The sequence below is a fragment of the Ursus maritimus genome, unplaced genomic scaffold, assembly GCF_017311325.1.
Source record: "Ursus maritimus isolate PB19 unplaced genomic scaffold, ASM1731132v1 scaffold_18, whole genome shotgun sequence".
NCBI lineage: Eukaryota > Metazoa > Chordata > Mammalia > Carnivora > Ursidae > Ursus > Ursus maritimus.
Genome location: NW_024424230.1, coordinates 47763813 through 47781766, shown reverse-complemented (window position 1 = coordinate 47781766; position 17954 = coordinate 47763813). Strand labels below are relative to the sequence as shown.

Sequence of the window (17954 nt, the reverse complement as noted above, 5' to 3'; positions counted from 1 at the left end):
ACAAGAAAACGTGTAGCTTACATTACAATAGTAAAATACTGCTTTCTCCTAAGTTCAGAAAGAAGGCAAAGATGTCCTCTCTTACCACTTTTATTCAATATTGTACTTGAGGTCGTCCTAGCTAATGCAATAAAGCAAGAAAGAGAAACGAAAAGCCCAAAGACTGAAAAACAAGAAGGAAAAATCTGTTGACATGATTATTCAAGTGGAAAACACTAAGGATCTATTTAAAAACCTATTAGAGTAAATACATGAATTTAGCAAGGTCACAGAACAAAAGCCAATAAATAATATCATTACATTTCTATATTCTAGCAAAACAAAATTGGAAAAACTTTTAAAAACACAAATTATAAGAACATCAAAAACAGTAAATACTTAAATAAGGTTAAAAGACGAAAAAATATTTCTACACTGAAAACCATGAAACATTACAAAGAGAAATTAAATAAGTCTTAAATGGAGAAATATACCACATTTAGAAAACTCAGTATTCTCAAACTATCCAACCTCCTCAAACTGACCTACAAATTTAATATTTCCAAATATACATCCCAATAGAGTTTTTGGAAGAAATCAATATGATGATACTAAAATTTATGTGGAAATAGAAAGGATCTTAGATAACAAAACCAATCTTCAAAGAAAATGACAAAGATGGAAGCTATAGTAATTAAAGAGCATTATATTTGAAAAAAGGCAAATCAATGGAACAAAAAGTATACAGCCACATTAGACAGCAAAAGAATTGACCATACACCTCACAAAAGATAATTTACAAATGGCCAATAAAGATCTAAAATAGTGTTCAACATGAGCCATCAGGAAAATACCTATCAAAACTACAATGAGACACTACTACAAGCCCACTAAAATGGCTAAAATTAAAAAGACTGACAAAATCCAGTATTTGTGAGGCTGCGGAACAGTGTAGAACTCCAAGAATGCCGCTGGTAGGATGAAATGGAATAAACACTTTGGAAGTTTGGTACTTTCTTATAAAGTTAAATTTTACCTACCCTCTGACTCAAATTCCAGTCCTAATTATTTACCCCCAAAATAAAAACATGTGACCACAAAAAGATCTATACAAAAATGTTTCTATTAGGGGCGCCTGGGTGGCACAGCGGTTGAGCATCTGCCTTCGGCTCAGGGCGTGATCCCGGCATTGTGGGATCGAGCCCCCACATCAGGCTCCTCTGCTGTGAGCCTGCTTCTTCCTCTCCCACTCCCCCTGCGTGTGTTCCCTCTCTCGCTGGCTGTCTCTATCTCTGTCAAATAAATAAATGAAATCTTTAAAAAAAAATGTTTCTATTAATTTTACACATAATAGCCAAGATATTGATGTGACTCTCTGCATCAATTATTAGGTATATAAAAATAAACTGTGGCATTTGCATGCAATGGAACACTCATGGGGGGGGGACACATAAGCATGTTGTTTATGCAACAACATGGAACAAATTAAAAACCATTATGTTAAGAGAAGAAGTCAAACACAGAATAGTATACACTGCATAATCCCACTTACATGAAGTTCCAGAACAGGCAAACTCACCGATAATGACAGAAAACACAACAGTGATTACCCAAAGTGGAGTCAGGAACATACTTGAACAGGTTCCAAGGTACCTTATAAGGATGATGGAAATGTCCTTTATCTTGATTTGGAGTGGTAGCTTCACAAGTCTTTATATGCCCAAACTTATCAAATTTTACAATCTTAATCTGTGCATGATATTAAATGTAAAATATACTTCAAAAAAGCCATTTTGTAAAAATATATATATATTTTTAATGCTTACAGGGATGGAGATCTTTTTCTTAGAAATTATGAATATTAAATACGATATGGCCTTGATTGGCTTTTAAATATAAATTACTAATAAATAATAAGCTTTTCTCTTCACAAAACAACAAAAGCAATACCTAACAAGTGCAAGTATTTTCACATTAAATACAGCACATAAAAATAATTTACTTTTTTTTTTTTAAGTCTTACTTTTTTTTTTCTTTAAACTAAGCTCTACTGCCAATGTGGTGAACTCACAACCCTGAGATCAGGATTGTATGCTCTACTGACTGAGCCAGCCAGGCGCCCCCCCCCCCAATAAAAAAATAATTTAAAACAAAACACAACAAAACAAATCACACCAGGTATGTAATATTATGTATTCAGGGAAAAAAGTCATTTCCTCCACTGAGGAACAGTGTCTTCTTTTTTAGGCTCCCAACAAGCACTTTATACAATGCACAAATGTTTATTATACCTCTAAATACAGGATTAGTTACATAGCAAGTATGTTTATGTAACATATGTCCTCCTCTTTAAGTTTCAAATCATTTTTGGACCCCAGTTATCAAATAGTAACTACTTGTCAATTTACACATGATGGATTTGACCACAAAAAAAGCCATGATATCTTAGAGTTGGCGAGCCCATTATCTACTGGCATCTGAAAACTGCAAAATGCCTCAAGAACAGTTGCCTCAAAACCTATAAGGAAAATTCAACACTAAACCTACTCATAGACAATAATTTTCTAAATATTTTAGTCTTGGAAAATTACCTAAAAAATATAAAACCATTAGAAAGAAGGGGTATGGGAACAAGGAGAAGGGAGGACGAGAAGTTGCTGTCGCTATTCACTCCCCACCAAGCTCACATACCTTAGTCAACATCTGCCCACTAGGACAGTAGTCTCTGAAGCTATTCTGAAGAGCACAGTTTGAGAAAGAGTAATCTAGACTGGACTGTCCAATATGACTATCAATTAGCCATGTGTAGCTATTAAGCACTTGAAATGTGGTTTAGTCCAAACTGAGATTGTTTTTTTATTTTTTTACAACCCTTAAAAATATGTTAAACCATTTTGGGGATGGGGGAGTGGAGCCAAAGTTGGCCTAAGTGACAAAGTAAATTTACCAACTCCTGCTCTTGAGCACATGGAAGCTGAACTAAATAGTCTGTCAAATTGATTAAGTGAAACTTAGACTCAATAATGGCCTAGTCAACGAGGCAGAAATGCCCACATTCCCAGGTATACTGAAGAAATCCAAATGGCTAAGGAGGCAGGATTGTAAGACTGAATCTACTCCGATCACTTGGCTCGGCTACACCCTAATTCATACTCCTGGGCAAATCTGCAAACACCATCATGGTTCTGAAAACTGGATGCCAAGACTGAGCACTGTTCACTTGGGGGTCCTCATACCAATACACCAAAAGGCAAAGGCAGCAGTCATGTCTAACTGATACGTGGAGAACAAGGAGGACTACTTCTGGAACCCAAGAGAATCACTGGGGCACCTCTTAGAACTCTCTTATCTAATACCTTGGTCAAAGAACAACAAAGTTAGGACTGCAAAGATCTCAGATCCCACAGAATGAATATCCCCAACTAAAGTGAGAACAACTCATCCAGTCCAGTGTTGGCATACACCAAATGAAATAGGTAAGTAACAAAGGTGACCACTATTATTTTTTTATTTGTATTTTTAAAATTTTTCTTATTATAGTTAACATACAATGTTATATTAACTTCAGATGTACAACACCGTGACTCAACTGGTAACTATTATTAATTCAGGCTTCCTGACCACTTGCAGAAGAGAGGCTCACAGATAGCAGCTGTTTTATGTTGTTTCTTTCCCCCCTCCTCCTTTACCATATATGAAAGGCAAAGGTGGTAGCTAATATTTTAAGTCGCAGGTGAAAAGTATGACTGAATTGACATTACCCCCCAAAACCAGTAAGATTTTAATGACAGAGAAAAACATACAACAAATAGCACAAAATAAAAACAGAAATTTAACCCCAAATATATCAGAAATCACATACATGTCCATGGATCAAATGCTCCAGATAAACCAAGATTATGAGATGTACTTAGAGCATAAAAATGAAGAAAGGCATAAAGGACAAATAGAGAATACAAATATTAAACCGAAGTAAAGTCTGTATATCTACATTAATACCAAAGCAACTTTAAGACAAAAGGCAATATTAAAGAACATAATGATAAAGGGTTCAATTTAACAGGAAGCCATTAACAATTTCAAACTGCACACATCTAAGAACATAAACTAGAAATACATAAACTAGAAATATGTAATTCTCAGGGCGCATGGGTGGCTCAGTTGGTTAAGCATCTGCCTTCAGCTTAGGTCATGATCCCAGGGTCCTGGGATAGAGACCCCCCCCCCATCAAGCCCCCTGCTCAGCAGGAGGTCTGCTTCTCCCTCTCCCTCTCCCCCCTCCCCCCACCTCCCGACTTGTTCTCTCTCTCTCTCACTCACTTTCTTTCTCAAATAAATAAAATATTTTAAGATAATTAAATAAATGTACAATTCTCAAATTAACATATGTAGTCCCGTAATTGACAAATACAACGAAAAATGGAGAAATCCAAAATCATAACTGAGACACTTGGACACACTCTTCTCAGCAACTGATAAAACAAGCAGACAAAAAAACAAAACAACCCCCACTAATTATACAGAATATCTAAACAAGACAATTTTAAAGTTGACTTAATGGATACGCATACAGTATTTTCCCAAAAACGGCAAAACACATTCTTTTCAACACATATTGAACACTTACAAAAATGACCCCAAATATAGGACCTAAAGCAAATCTCCACAAACATCTAAAAAATGATACCATACAGGTTTTCTGATCACAATGCAATCTGCTAGACATGAATAATCCCAAAACTCTAAATAGAAAATACCCACATTTGGAAATTAAGAAAATCTATTCTACATGGCATAAGAAATATACTGTAAAAAAAAACCATTAGATAGGTGAACTTACCATACCAGACATCAACAATTAATAAAATCAATAAAGCCATAGTATTGTGTTATACTGATTCAAAGACAGACAAATAGAACAATGGAACAGACCAATGACACAAAGCAGAATGCCTGGTCAACTGGTTTATGATAAATAGCACAAAGCTGGGAAAACAGATTTTTAAAAGAAACAGTGCAGGAACAAATAGAGGGGAAAAAAGTAAAAATGGATCCCTACTTCATACCATATACTAAAGTCAATGCCAAATAGCTTGATTATAGACACAAAATGTGAAAGATGAAACAGAACTTACAAAGGATTAGTATGCAAAGATTATATTTTTTAAAATCCTACAAATCAATGAAATGGCCAACTGAAGAAAAAAAAAAAAGACAAGACAAAAAAAAAATAGAACAAGGAGGAGGAGAAAGAAATCCAATAGGGCAATGGACAACCACCACAATGGCTAAAATTTTAAATTTAGAGAAGACAAAGTGTTGGTAAGAATGTGGGCTAAAGTGCTGCTGGTGGCAGTATCAACTGCACAAACACTTTGGAGAACGGGCCAAAAGAGCAACGAATCTGTAATGAAACAGATGGCTGACAAATCCCAAAACGAACCTTGAGGCTAGTGGGGATGTACAAAGAAAAGCGACTGGACTTCATTTTGAGAATGAAAAATATTACTGCCAGGCATATGACATTTGGGAGACAAATTGCCCTAGCATCTTAAAAAATTAGGCAAAAGAAAAGCAAGGTAGGGACACCTGGGTGGCTCAGTCGGTTGAACGTCTGCCTTTGGTTCAGGTCATGATCCCAGGGTCCTGGAATCAAGCCAGGCGTCAGCCCCTCATCTGTCTCCCTGCTCAGTGGGGAGTCTGTCCCTGCTTCTCCCTCTGCCTCTGTCCTTCCCCCTACTGGTGCTCACTCTCTCTCAAATAAATAAATAAAATCTCAAAAAAAGAAAAGAAAGGCAATTATTAACTCTAGGCAATAAAAAGGGGAGGGGAATACAGTTACAGAAGAATACTTAGCTCAGCAGTAAACAATATTTACATAATTATAGCACCACTCACTAGTGGCTTAACCAATAACTGAAACAGAACTCTCTTAAGTGGATATAGGGAAGAAAGTAAGAGAGCTAAATTTTTAGCCGTTACTGCGTATTACTAAATACAGCAGCTATTGCATACTACTAAAAATATGGAGCTAGATACTAAGAGTAACAGCTAGAAGAATAAAAGTGTAGCTTCTGGGGCGCCTGGGTGGCTCAGTCGTTAAGTGTCTGCCTTCAGCTCAGGGCGTGATCCCGGCGTTCTGGGATCGAACCCCGCATCAGGCTCCTCCGCTGGGAGCCTGCTTCTTCCTCTCCCACTCCCCCTGCTTGTGTTCCCTCTCCCTCTGGCTGTCTCTCTCTCTGTCAAATAAATAAACAAAAAAAAAAAAAAAAAAAAAAAAAGTGATAGCTTCTGGAGAAAGGTACTAGGAGATGGGGAAAGGTTAGGGGTGGAATGATATTTGTCACTATAAGGCTTTTAGTGCAGTTTGGCTTTAAAAACACACAAGATTTACTTTGAAAATTTTGAGAAAATTCTCCAATCTTACTGCATTTCTACCAATGTATCCTGGCATTCAATAGGTCTGCTTTATTGACATATAAAGGTTTTTTTTTTTAATTTAGAGTGTACAATCTATTTTAAAATCTCACCAAAATTAAAGTTCTGAAAATTATTTATCCCAACTGACTCAATAAGTCAAAGAGATCAGAACAGATTTTTTTAAGTCTAGAAATGCAAGAGAATATAATTTAAGTACAAAAAAATTAAATAGGAATACTACCCAGAGAGAGATTTTTATTGGGCTACTAAACATCTGAAACTTTAACATCTGAACTCCTAATCTTGCCTCCTAAACCTAAAGCTTCCAAAGGATTTTCCTCATCTCAGTAAATGGCAAGTTCAACCTTAAGTGTCTAAAATAAAACTTTGGAATCATCCCCAATTCTTTCCTTAAACTTATATAATCAATTCATCATCAGTAAATCCTGTCTATCTTCAAAACACATCCAAAATCTGACCACCTAGAATCTCTACCATTACCACCCAGGTCCAAGTCACCATTTTACCCCTCACCTGGATTTTTGTCAACAGCTTCTGAATTCCTAACTCTGCCTTTAGCCTTGTTCCTCCCTCCCTACTTCCTCCTGGCTTCAGCATCTCCACACAACAGCTACAGTGATCTTTTAAAATTTAAATCAGGCTCTGTTATTTCTCTGCTCAAAACCCTTCAGTGACTTCTCATCTCAATCAGAGTTAAAAGCAAAGGCTCAATGTTAACTACTACTTCCTAGTTTTGTCCCTACTCACTCTGCTCTAGTTAGTTGGCTCCCTTGCTATTATTTCTTGGATGCATTAAGCATATTCCCACCTGAGGCTAAAAAGTGTCCCAGACAAAGGGAACAGCTCTGCCTTCAAAGAACTGATACATTTTTTTGTTCCAGAATGCAGTAAAAGACAAGTTACCCACAATAATACAAAAATTTGTTTTGCTACCAAAAGTAGTATACACACACATGCACCACACACACTTCATATACAAAAAGAATATGAAAAGCTTAAATTAAAGCAAACTGGCATTTTTAACAGAACATGAGCATAGCCAAATGGTCTACCACTACCAAGTAAAACTGATAAAATACAGATGATTGACTGAATTTTAAGAATTCTATTAATAGAGGGCATCAACCAAATAAAAATAACTATCACATCAATGTAACCCCTCACCAGAAAAACACTTCATAAAATAAAACAACCTTAGGACTATTTTACCCAATGTGTTCTTGGTATCTCAAACATCACTGGAAGCTTCTAGCCATCTCAAAGTGCAGTTAACTCCACCAAAAGATTTACCGTAGAATCCAACTCAGTACACCTTTCAATTCCACCCTCAATTCTAAAAATCAAATATTCTTCAGACAATAACAAATGGCCACTGAGAGGAAAAATCACCCCTATTTGAGCATTTGGCTTACCTTGTTTTAATTCCTCTAGCAGTAGTGTCTGCTATGTAAGCCAAAGGCTGGAGCTGCACTATTCTCATCAACCTTCTGAGTCCTGCACTATGTTCAAGTTTCTGTAAGGCTTAGTGTTTGGTGATTCCTGTTCTGTTCTTCCACAAAATTTGGCTCTATAAATGGAGTCTTCTCTTTCTTATTTCTCTGTGTATTCTGCCAATTCATTCACCCACGATTTAAGGTAATCCAAGTATTTCTCACATTATAAAACACCCAAAAATACTTACAGATTAAAAAACATTTTAAGTAACAAAGTTTAAACTAATAACCGCTAACCAAAAAGATAAAAAATGTCACAACTGAAGCAACAATAGACCATTAACAGAGAATGCAACAGAAAACACACAAAATAATAACACAAGGTACTCCCCCTAACAAATTTTTCCAAACATTTAAAGCTTTATCTATTACACAAATGGCTCCAGAACATGTGGGTAACATGCTCATCAACTCATTTTAAGTGGCATATATGGTTGGGGATCAAAACTTTAGTAACAACAAAACTAAAAAAAAAAAAAAGACTATACGCCCCAATCAATAATTTTAGCAACAAGACAGCCACTATCAACAAGTAACATTTATCCTAAAAAGCAGAAATACCACTGTAAAAATTATTTTCAGAATTAGTCATCTTTTTTTTTTTTTTAAGATTTTATTTATTCATTTGAGAGGGAGAGGCAGCCAGCGAGAGAGGGAACACAAGCAGGGGGAGTGGGAGAGGAAGAAGCAGGCTCCCAGAGGAGGAGCCTGATGCGGGGCTCCATCCCAAAACGCTGGGATCACGCCCTGAGCTGAAGGCAGACGCTTAACGACTGAGCCACCGAGGCGCCCCTTAGAATTAGTCATCTTGATAGAAAAACAAATCGTAAAACTGCTGTAATTTCCTCAATAGACTGGTAACAGTGATTCAGTAAAATTCAACATTAGTTCAAACTCTAAAAAAGCTAGACATGGTGGCACCTGGCTGGCTCAGTTGGTAGAGCATAGGACTCTTGATCTTGGAGTCATAAGTCTGAGTCCCATGTTGGGGTTAGAGTATACTTTAAAAAAGGAGGGGATGCCTTGGCTGGCTCAATCGGTAGAGAATACAACTCTTGATCTTGGGATTGTGAGTTCAAGCCCTACACTGGGCGCAGAACTTACCAAAAAAAAAAAAAAAAAAAGGCCAGGCACGGACAACTTTTTTAAAATTCTCTTCCTCTACCAACCTCTTATAAATTAACATTCCCCAAGGTATTATCCTCTCATCATAAAAGACACTCAATAGATAATTTCTTCTATACACATACTTCCAATTACTACCTGTAAGCTCTTAAGATACAAATTCATATCCCCAAGAAAATCTCCACCCCTAGTGCTACTCAGATACCCAACAGACTACTGGACATCTCTATCCTGATTTCTTAAAAGCACCTTGAACACAACTGTCATTCTACTATGTTCATCCTCCACAATTTATTACACCACCATCCACCCACATCAGGAAAACAAAGCCAAAAAAAAAAAAGACAATCTATATAATGACAGCAATGATGAAAAAGCAGCATTTACATTACAAAAATACCCAAAACAGCCCAAATGCCAAAAAAAGGAAAAATAAAATGCCAACACAGAATTCTGATAATCTGGGTCCTTAGTCGGTTAAGCACCTGCCTACAGCTCAGGTCGTGATCTTGGGTCCTGGGATCAAGCCCCAAGTCAGACTCCCCACTCAGCAGGAGGTTTGCTTCTCTCTCTCCCTCTGCTCCTCTCCCTCACCCTGCTCATGCTCTCTCTCTCTCCTTCAAATAAACAAAATCTTTAAAAAACAAAAAAAAAGAATTTTGATAATCATTAGAAATAAAAGGTATACAAACTGCATAAATATAATTTTTCAAAAAAGAGATAGATGAATGTGTCATATGCAACTGTGCTAACAGAGAAAACACACTAAAAACATATTAAAACATAAACAGTGGGAAAGATAGAGATGAAAAAGCACACAAAGAATGAAGGAATACTTTTACATTTTACTTGTATGTTTACACAATGTTTGCATCTTTCACATCAAAAATGAACATACCTATCCACTATGAAATAAAAAATATACTGTTTATATCTATGTAAAATATCTTATAAAGCTCGAAAGTGAATCTGAATACATCTACACCATAACTTGTACATAAATATTCATAGCAGCGTTATTTGTAATAGTCAAAAAGTGAACACAATCTAAATGTCCATCAACTGATAAATGGATAAACAAAACGTGGTATATGCATGTAATTGATTGTTATTTAGCCACAGACAAGAATGAAGTATTCATACAAGCTACATGGATTAACCTTAAAAACATTATGCTAAGTAAAAGAAGCTAGTCGCGAAAGGCCACATGTTGTATGATTCAATTTATATGAAATTTCCAGAACAGACAAATCTATAGTAACAGATAGATTGGTGGTAGCAAGAGGCTAGGAAGAAAATGAAATGAGGAGTGACATACTAGTATAGGCATGGGGCTTCTTCTTGGGGTGATAAAAATATTCTAAAATTAGACATTGGAGGGGCACCTGGGTGGCTCAGCTGGTTAAGCATCTGCCTTCAGCTCAGGTCATGATCCCAGGCTCCCTGCTCAGCGGGAGTCTGCTTCTCCCTCTCCCTCCCCCCACGACCCCCAACTCCAGCTCATGCTCCATGCTCATTCTCATGCACTCTCTCTCTCTCAAATAAATAAATAAAATCTCTAAAGTTAGATGTTGCTAATGGTTGCATAATTCTGTTAATATACTAAAAACTACTGAACTCTATTAAGGGTAGGGTATATCTCCATAAAGCAGTTACTGAAAAGTGAATATGAAAAAAAGATTTTAATATGCACCCAACTTTTAAAATAAGCCTAAATTTGTCTTCTGAAAATTATCTATTTTTGTTCTTGAAAAAAGTCTCACTTAGGGTGCCTGGGTGGCTCAGTTAGTTAGGCATCTGACTTCTGCTCAGGTCATGATCCCAGGGTCCTAGAATGGAGTCCCAGGTTGGACTCCTTGCTCAGAGAGAAGCCTGCTTCTCTCTCTGCCTGCCGGTGCCCCTGCTTATGCCCGCACGCACTTTCTCTCTCTCTCTGACAAATAAATCTTTAAAATAAATTAATTAATAAATTTCAAATTTCCATGTTAACAAGATTATCTTTTCAAATTTCCTAGTATTTGTTTTATTCAGTAACTTAATTTTCTGAGCTGAATGTTCTAAGACTATCTTTTTTACACACTGACAGATGCTGAGGCTAGGCATATTCCCTACCCTCAAAAACCTCACAGAAAAGCTATTTAAATACTATATATCCTCTAAAATGGAACTATACTGTGACTCTTGACCTCTCAGGGTGGTGATTTTCAAGCCCCACATTGAGACCTGGAGCTTACTTGAAATTAATTAATTAAAAAAAAAATAGATAGATAGCGCCTGTCTGGCTAAGTCAGGAGAGCATGCAACTCTTGATCTCCAGGTGGTTAACTTCAAGCCCCATGTTGGGACCTGGAGCTTACTTAAAAAACTAAACTAAAATAAAATAAAATAAAATGGTGGGGCGCCTGGGTGGCACAGCGGTTAAGCGTCTGCTTTCAGCTCAGGGCGTGATCACGGCGTTATGGGATCGAGCCCCACATCAGGCTCCTCTGCTATGAGCCTGCTTCTTCCTCTCCCACTCCCCCTGCTTGTGTTCCCTCTCTCGCTGGCTGTCTCTATCTCTGTCGAATAAATAAAATCTTTAAAAAATAAAATAAAATAAAATAAAATGGAACTATATCTGCATTATAAATAACATATCAGAAAGACTGTACTATCTGTAGGGGAAAAAAATAAATTATATTTGCCTTTCTCTTAATCATCACTAAAGATGATACAAAAGAAACACTTCCTAATATAGAGTCCTTAGAAGGGGCGCCTGGATGAGTCAGTCAGTTAAACATCCGTCTTCAGCTCAGGTCATGATCCCAGGGTCCTGGGATGGAGCCCCGTATTGGGTTTCCTGCTCAGGGGGGAGTCTGCTTCTCCCTCTCTCGCTCTGCTTCTCCTGCTCCCTATGCCCCTCCCCCTCTGCTTGTGCTCTCTCTCAAACAAATCTTAAAAAAAAAAAAAGAAAAGGTCCTTAGAAGAGCTCCTGGCACATCATAAGTGCACAAATCATTAGTTATAAGAATTAATATTACTGATAAATATTTTTATAAAAAGCATAAAAAAAGAAAATATTTACCTTAGCTTCTCCTGGTTTCACTTAACTACTTGACAACTTCATTTCCGTATTATCATTATCCCTTTCAGCTTCAGTAACTACATTAATTCTAAACTATTGAATTATTTACATTAAGGCAATAGTTCTCAAGGTGTGATATGGGGACTGTGGGGATTCCAGAGATCCTTTCAGGGGGTTCATTAGATCAAATCATTCTGGAACAAAAGATCAAAATGCAAAACAGACCAATGAATTTTAACACTGTACAGAAAGTATATAGAGGTAATTTCAGATTCCACATTGCAACTAACCTTTGAGAAATTACCACTTCTTGAGTTTTGTTGTAGAATCAAAGAAGAATATCACAATTATCTGAAAAGATTATTAAAATACTCCTCCCAACATATATGTGAAGCTGAATTTTCTTCATATACTTCAACCAGAACAACATATAACTGAATATAAAAACTGACAGAAAAATCCAGCTATCTTCTATCAGGCCAAATATTAAAGAGATTTACAGAAATGTAAAACAGTTGCCATTCTTTCATTAAATTTTTTTTGTTTTGGAAAACAGTTGTTTTTCTCATAAAAAATAGTTTATTAGCTATTTTGGGGGGCACCTGGGTGGCACAGCGGTTAAGCGTCTGCCTTCGGCTCAGGGCGTGATCCTGGCGTTATGGGATGGGGCCCCACATCAGGCTCTTCCGCTATGAGCCTGCTTCTTCCTCTCCCACTCCCCCTGCCTGTGTTCCCTCTCTCGCTGGCTGTCTGTCTCTGTCAAATAAATAAATAAAATCTTTAAAAAACATAGTTTATTAGCTATTTTTAAATGAATATATTTAAATTAACTTAGAAGACAATAATTACCAATAGATTTAAACCATATAAACAAAAGCTACTTGGAGTCCTACATCTTTAAGAGTGTAAAGGGATCCTAACCAAAAAGTCTGAGAACCACTTCTTTAAAGTAATACTTTATATTAATACCCCACTTTTATTTACATTGAGTTTTCATCTCTGTGAATCTCACATATGCAGCCATAAATGTTTAAAGTAAGCTGAAGAAAGCAGAGGACATAAATCTTGCTTTCTTCAGATATACTATAATTCAGTTAAGCATAAGGTATAACCCCCTCAAAAAAGAAAAAAGGATGGTCGAGTTAACAGAATTATCCATCTGCCAAAAGTAACTACAGTAGTATGACACAGCTGTAATACAGAACTTATGCAGAAATAAAGCCAAAGAACTTTCACTGTGCCAAGAAAAAGATGCACAGAAAAATCTGGGCTGCTGAAGGGGTAACATAGTCCTTAAGTGAATTACTCTACGATAACAATTTTACTGGAGTGGATTTCAAACTACCATTTAAACTTCTGATCATCTTCAATAAAGGTTAATTATAGAACTCTACATGGAACATAAATCTGCCCGAAAAAAAGTCATGGAAAAATATTTATTAAAAAAAACATTTTGAATTGTGCGATGCTAGTTACCTTCATTATTACAATAAATACAATCAGACTGTGCTGTAATAAATTACCAAGCTAAAAAAGGCCATCCAGCAATGGGGGGTAAAGGCAGTCATTATTTAGGGCCCTTTTTCCTTCCCTTTCGAAGCATAATTTATAGATTTAAATGCCTAGCACAAAACCTTGTATGAGTCTGATGTTAAAAAAAATTATTGTTCATTACAGAATTATGATACTAATCAATGGGAAATGATAGCAAATTTTCCTGAGCCAGGATGATTAAGGTGAACAGAAGCTCATAAACCAGGGCAAGCTTTGTTCTAAGAAGGGTACTTCCAAAGTCACATATCTAACCTAAGGGGCATATAACTGCATTCTGCCTAAAAGGGTAAGTGTCAGAGTTTTCTCATTTCCTCACATTCTCCAGGCCTGAACTTGCAGCTTCCAAATTAAATGCTTTTTAGCACTTTTCATCCTACTCTCCTACCTAATTCCATAGTGAGAATTTTTAAGTTCAAATTAAAAACAGTTACACTGTCGTAGATGCCCTATGAAAAGCAGAAACTAAGGACCCCATAAAAAAAGCCACTGACTATACCAGAGTTCACTGCAACCAGGTTTTAAATTGAAATCCGTATTACCCAGCTTTTTAAAAATTAAAAGGGGGGGAACAAAACCGACCCACATCTTACTATTCCACCAAGTAGTACTTTTATTGGTTTTTGTGAGGGCTAATTATTTATTGAAATATCATGTGATAATACTAGTTAAATACTGTGTACTGCAATTACTTCCTGCTGAAAGAATCCCATTTCAACTACCTGAAGGTTCACATTACTTCTCAAGGCACAACGATTTAACTCCTTCCTCCTCCCCCGCTGTGCTCCCGACTCCCCAACCCCCAAAATACAGTACCTGCAGCAGGGTTTCCAGAACTCAACATTTAGAGGTGGGGGTGGGGAAGTGAGAGCTGGGGGGGTGGGGAGGTGAGGGCTGGGGGCTGGGGAGGTGAGGCCTGGGAGATGGGGAGAGGGTGGGAGTGGGAGAATTCTCTAATTTTTGGCTTCGCTATCCCATTCTGCCACAGTAAAACAAACTCCCGTTGTAAATAATCTTATGAACTGTGACAAAAACAGAGGACCCAATTCCTTCTGCTCGCACCTATCCCTATAAACTTCACTATGGCCCTCAAAGCACGCATTTCTACTCCACAGCAGCCCTACCTGTGCCCGGACTTTCAGGACCAACCTGAATTACTCCATGACCTTGGACCCAGGCCACTGCTCCCCTCCAAGATCCCCACATCACACACCGCAGACTGCAGAGGCCTCAAGGTTCAGGCCGGGTCAGCGGCCGGGGGAAGGCAGAGGAACAAGCCGCAGGAACCACCACTCGCGACGGCTGGTGGGGCTGGCTCCGGGAAAACGCGGAGAAGGAAAGACGCCGAGGGCGGGGATAAGGCCGGGGGCTACCTGTCGGCCAGCAACGACACCGCCCCAGTAGTCGCAATGGCTACACGCCACCTCCGGGTTGTCGATGCCCTCTCAGCCGTCTTGAGAGCCCTGGCCTGACCCGCGGTCCTCGGTCATGGCCCCTTATTACCTATGCCTACCCAGCAGTGGCAGGTGATGAGGCGACCGGGCAGCCGAGACGCGCAGGCTGATAGCCTACCTCAAGCGACACTGCCTTCGGGCCGCCCACTCCCTCTCAGGGGCTCCAGGAGCCCGCACCAGAGGAGTAGGAAGAGGCGTACGACGCAAAACGACACAGAAGATGGGACAGGAAGGGGGGTGGGGAATCGTCCAGCTCTCCAGAGAGGCTAGCAGAAAAGAGGTGGGGACATAGGAGGCGCGACAGCACGCGGCGTGGACGGTCCGAAAGCTAGCCTACCTTCCTCACTCCTGGCCGAGGGTCCAACGCGAGCCAGCAGATCGCCTCACATCCGGGTATCAGAAGACAGCTGCTTCTGCCGCGACCGCCGCCTCTCCCGCGGCGCAGATACGCCAAACTTCCGGCGACGACGGCGACGCCTCGCCCGTCAGATGGGAGTTACCTGTGACCGTCTTGGTCGCGCTTGCGCAACGCTCCTCTTCAGCCGTCACAGGCTCAGCTGACGTGCCCAGAGGAGGAAGATGGCCGCCACACTCGCTGCGTGTCGCCCAGTTTTTCACCCCGGCCGGGACGGCTGGGCGGCGGGGAAAAGCAAGCCAACGTACGCCCTCAGCGCAGGCGCGGTGGGAGGCCTCGCGTGCACGCACCGCGGGTGGGCACCTTGCCGGGAAGCGGCGGCGCCCCCCGGCGGCGGCCGCTGGCCCTTCCCTGGGATGTCTCCTTTAATAAAGCCGCCCACGCCCCCAGCTGTGGTGGTTTGTCTTGTAAATGCTTCGCCGCTGGTCCCTCTGTGGGTTGCGGTACTGCTCTCGGCGACCTCTATTTCAGGTACCTTTAATCCTTGACAGGGGCCAATATAAAGAAAAGGGGAGGCAATTGGCCCTTCTCTTTTCTTCGCTGCACTGCCCTCCAGCGCCTCCAAAAAATCCAGGGCTTCACCTTATCCTTACACACTTTCCTCCTTGTGTGCGGGCGCACGGGAGTCGACAAAAAACTTAGTGTGTTCTACTAGATTTAGCATGGCGGGTGTTCAGACAAAGCTTTGGCTCTTAGAAGCCTCTAAAGATAGAACACAGGTTTCAGTAACTAGTATTCGTGGTTCCCACACGCTTCAACACGCTTACTGTGCCATTCTTATTTGCAGAACTGTGAGATTAGGTAAAACCGGTACTCAAGCTTCTGAGAATCTGAAGAGAGATGATCATACGTGGGTTCTCCCCTTAACTGACCTGTTTTTATGAAACTAAGTACGATCAAAATGTGCTCTAAGTTTATCAAGCCTGATGTCAAGCCTGATTTTCTGACAATACATCTTCCTTAAAACTTTGCCGAGCTGCTTGTCAGTTTCGTCTGGAAAGAGTCTGTGGTTAAACCAAAACCAGAGGTATTGATGGGTGAGGCCATTGCCCACATCACCATACATTGTGTTACTTGGCAAAAACCTGCCTATGCCCCACCCCCATCCCCTGTTCCTGATATATATACTTTAATGGCATATGCCAAATGACTTTAATCGGGGGAGAGGGGAGACAAGTCAGGAGTAAACTGCAACCTGATTAAAGTGGTTTATGTACCAGACTATCTCACCTATATTTGCCTTCACCTTTAGACTGTCAGACAACTGGTGGGATTTCTTTTCCTGTGTAAACCACTTTATTTTTAGTAACTCAAATCCTATGCGCACACACAAATCATATTTACAAGTTTCCACTCCCACAAAATAGGCCTCTGCTTTTTTTTTTTTTGAAAGACTTTATTTATTTGAGAGAGAGTGAGTGCAAGAGAGCAAGAGAGAGCATGAGCAGAGGGGCAGAGGGAGAAAGTGAAGCAGACTCCTTGCTGAGCAGGGAGCCGGATCTGATGGGATACTCGATCCCAGGACCCTGGGATCAGGACCTGAGCCAAAGGCAGACACTAAACCAACTGAGCCACCCAGGCACCCAATAGGCCTCTGCTTCTGAGGAATCTATTCCACTCTACTTGTTGAATTGGCCACAGTCAGAAGCATAGGAATCTTTATAAATGCCATGCCATGCAAAATCATATGTACCTATTTTTGATATATAAGTATATCATATTTGATGTATAATTCATGTCTGCAATTTATTCCAGGTTTTCTTTTCTAAAACCAAATATAGTCAGCTTCTTAAACATGCTGTGAAAGTATAAAATAGTTTGCTTTTATAATACCATATTATAAACATCAAAGTTGCTAAGAGACTAGATCTTAATTGTTCTTTTTTAAGATTTTATTTATTTATTTGACAGTGAAAGAGATTGCACAAGCAGGGGGACCAGCAGGCAGAGGGAGAAGCAGACTTCCAGCTGAGCAAAGGCCAAAGTGAGCCTGATCCCAGGACCCTAGGATCACGATGGAGCAGAACGCAGATACCCAACCGACTGAGCCTCCTAGGCGTCCCTAAGTCTTAATTGTTCTTACCACAAAAAGGAAATGATAATTATGTGATGTGATGGAGGTGTCTGCTAAGATGATAATCATAACTGCAATCTATAAAAATATCTAATCAACTCATTATATGCCTTAAAGGTATACAGTTTTATAGGTCCATTATGTCTCAATAAAAATATTTATAAAATAGTTTGCTTTTATGGGAAAAATAAACTTTCTTGGGCATTATTCTTTATCATTTTAAAAGATACCTCACTTCTGATTCATCAATGCCAGAAGTCTCAATTGTAGTCTGATTAAATCTTAATTATCCCGTAATTTCATTTTTTAAAAAGATTTACTTATTTATTTTAGAGAGAGAGGAAGGGCAGAGGGAGAG

The 17954-nt window shown here is 39.2% G+C and overlaps 1 protein-coding gene across 11 annotated transcripts in view; it reads right to left on the bottom strand.

The window, feature by feature from the left end:
• Positions 1 to 15819, bottom strand: part of ESCO1 (establishment of sister chromatid cohesion N-acetyltransferase 1) — a 71917-nt gene extending 56098 nt beyond the window's left edge. For 5 of the 11 annotated variants that reach the window (XM_040632666.1, XM_040632671.1, XM_008690582.2 and 2 more), the window contains exon 1: positions 15445 to 15661. The gene's annotated coding sequence lies outside the window, so the exon portion shown is untranslated. Of the gene's footprint in view, positions 1 to 15444 lie in introns of all 11 variants that reach the window. The other 6 variants (XR_568578.2, XR_568581.2, XR_568577.2 and 3 more) reach the window with 3 other exon arrangements.
• Positions 15820 to 17954: the final 2135 nt, after the last annotated feature.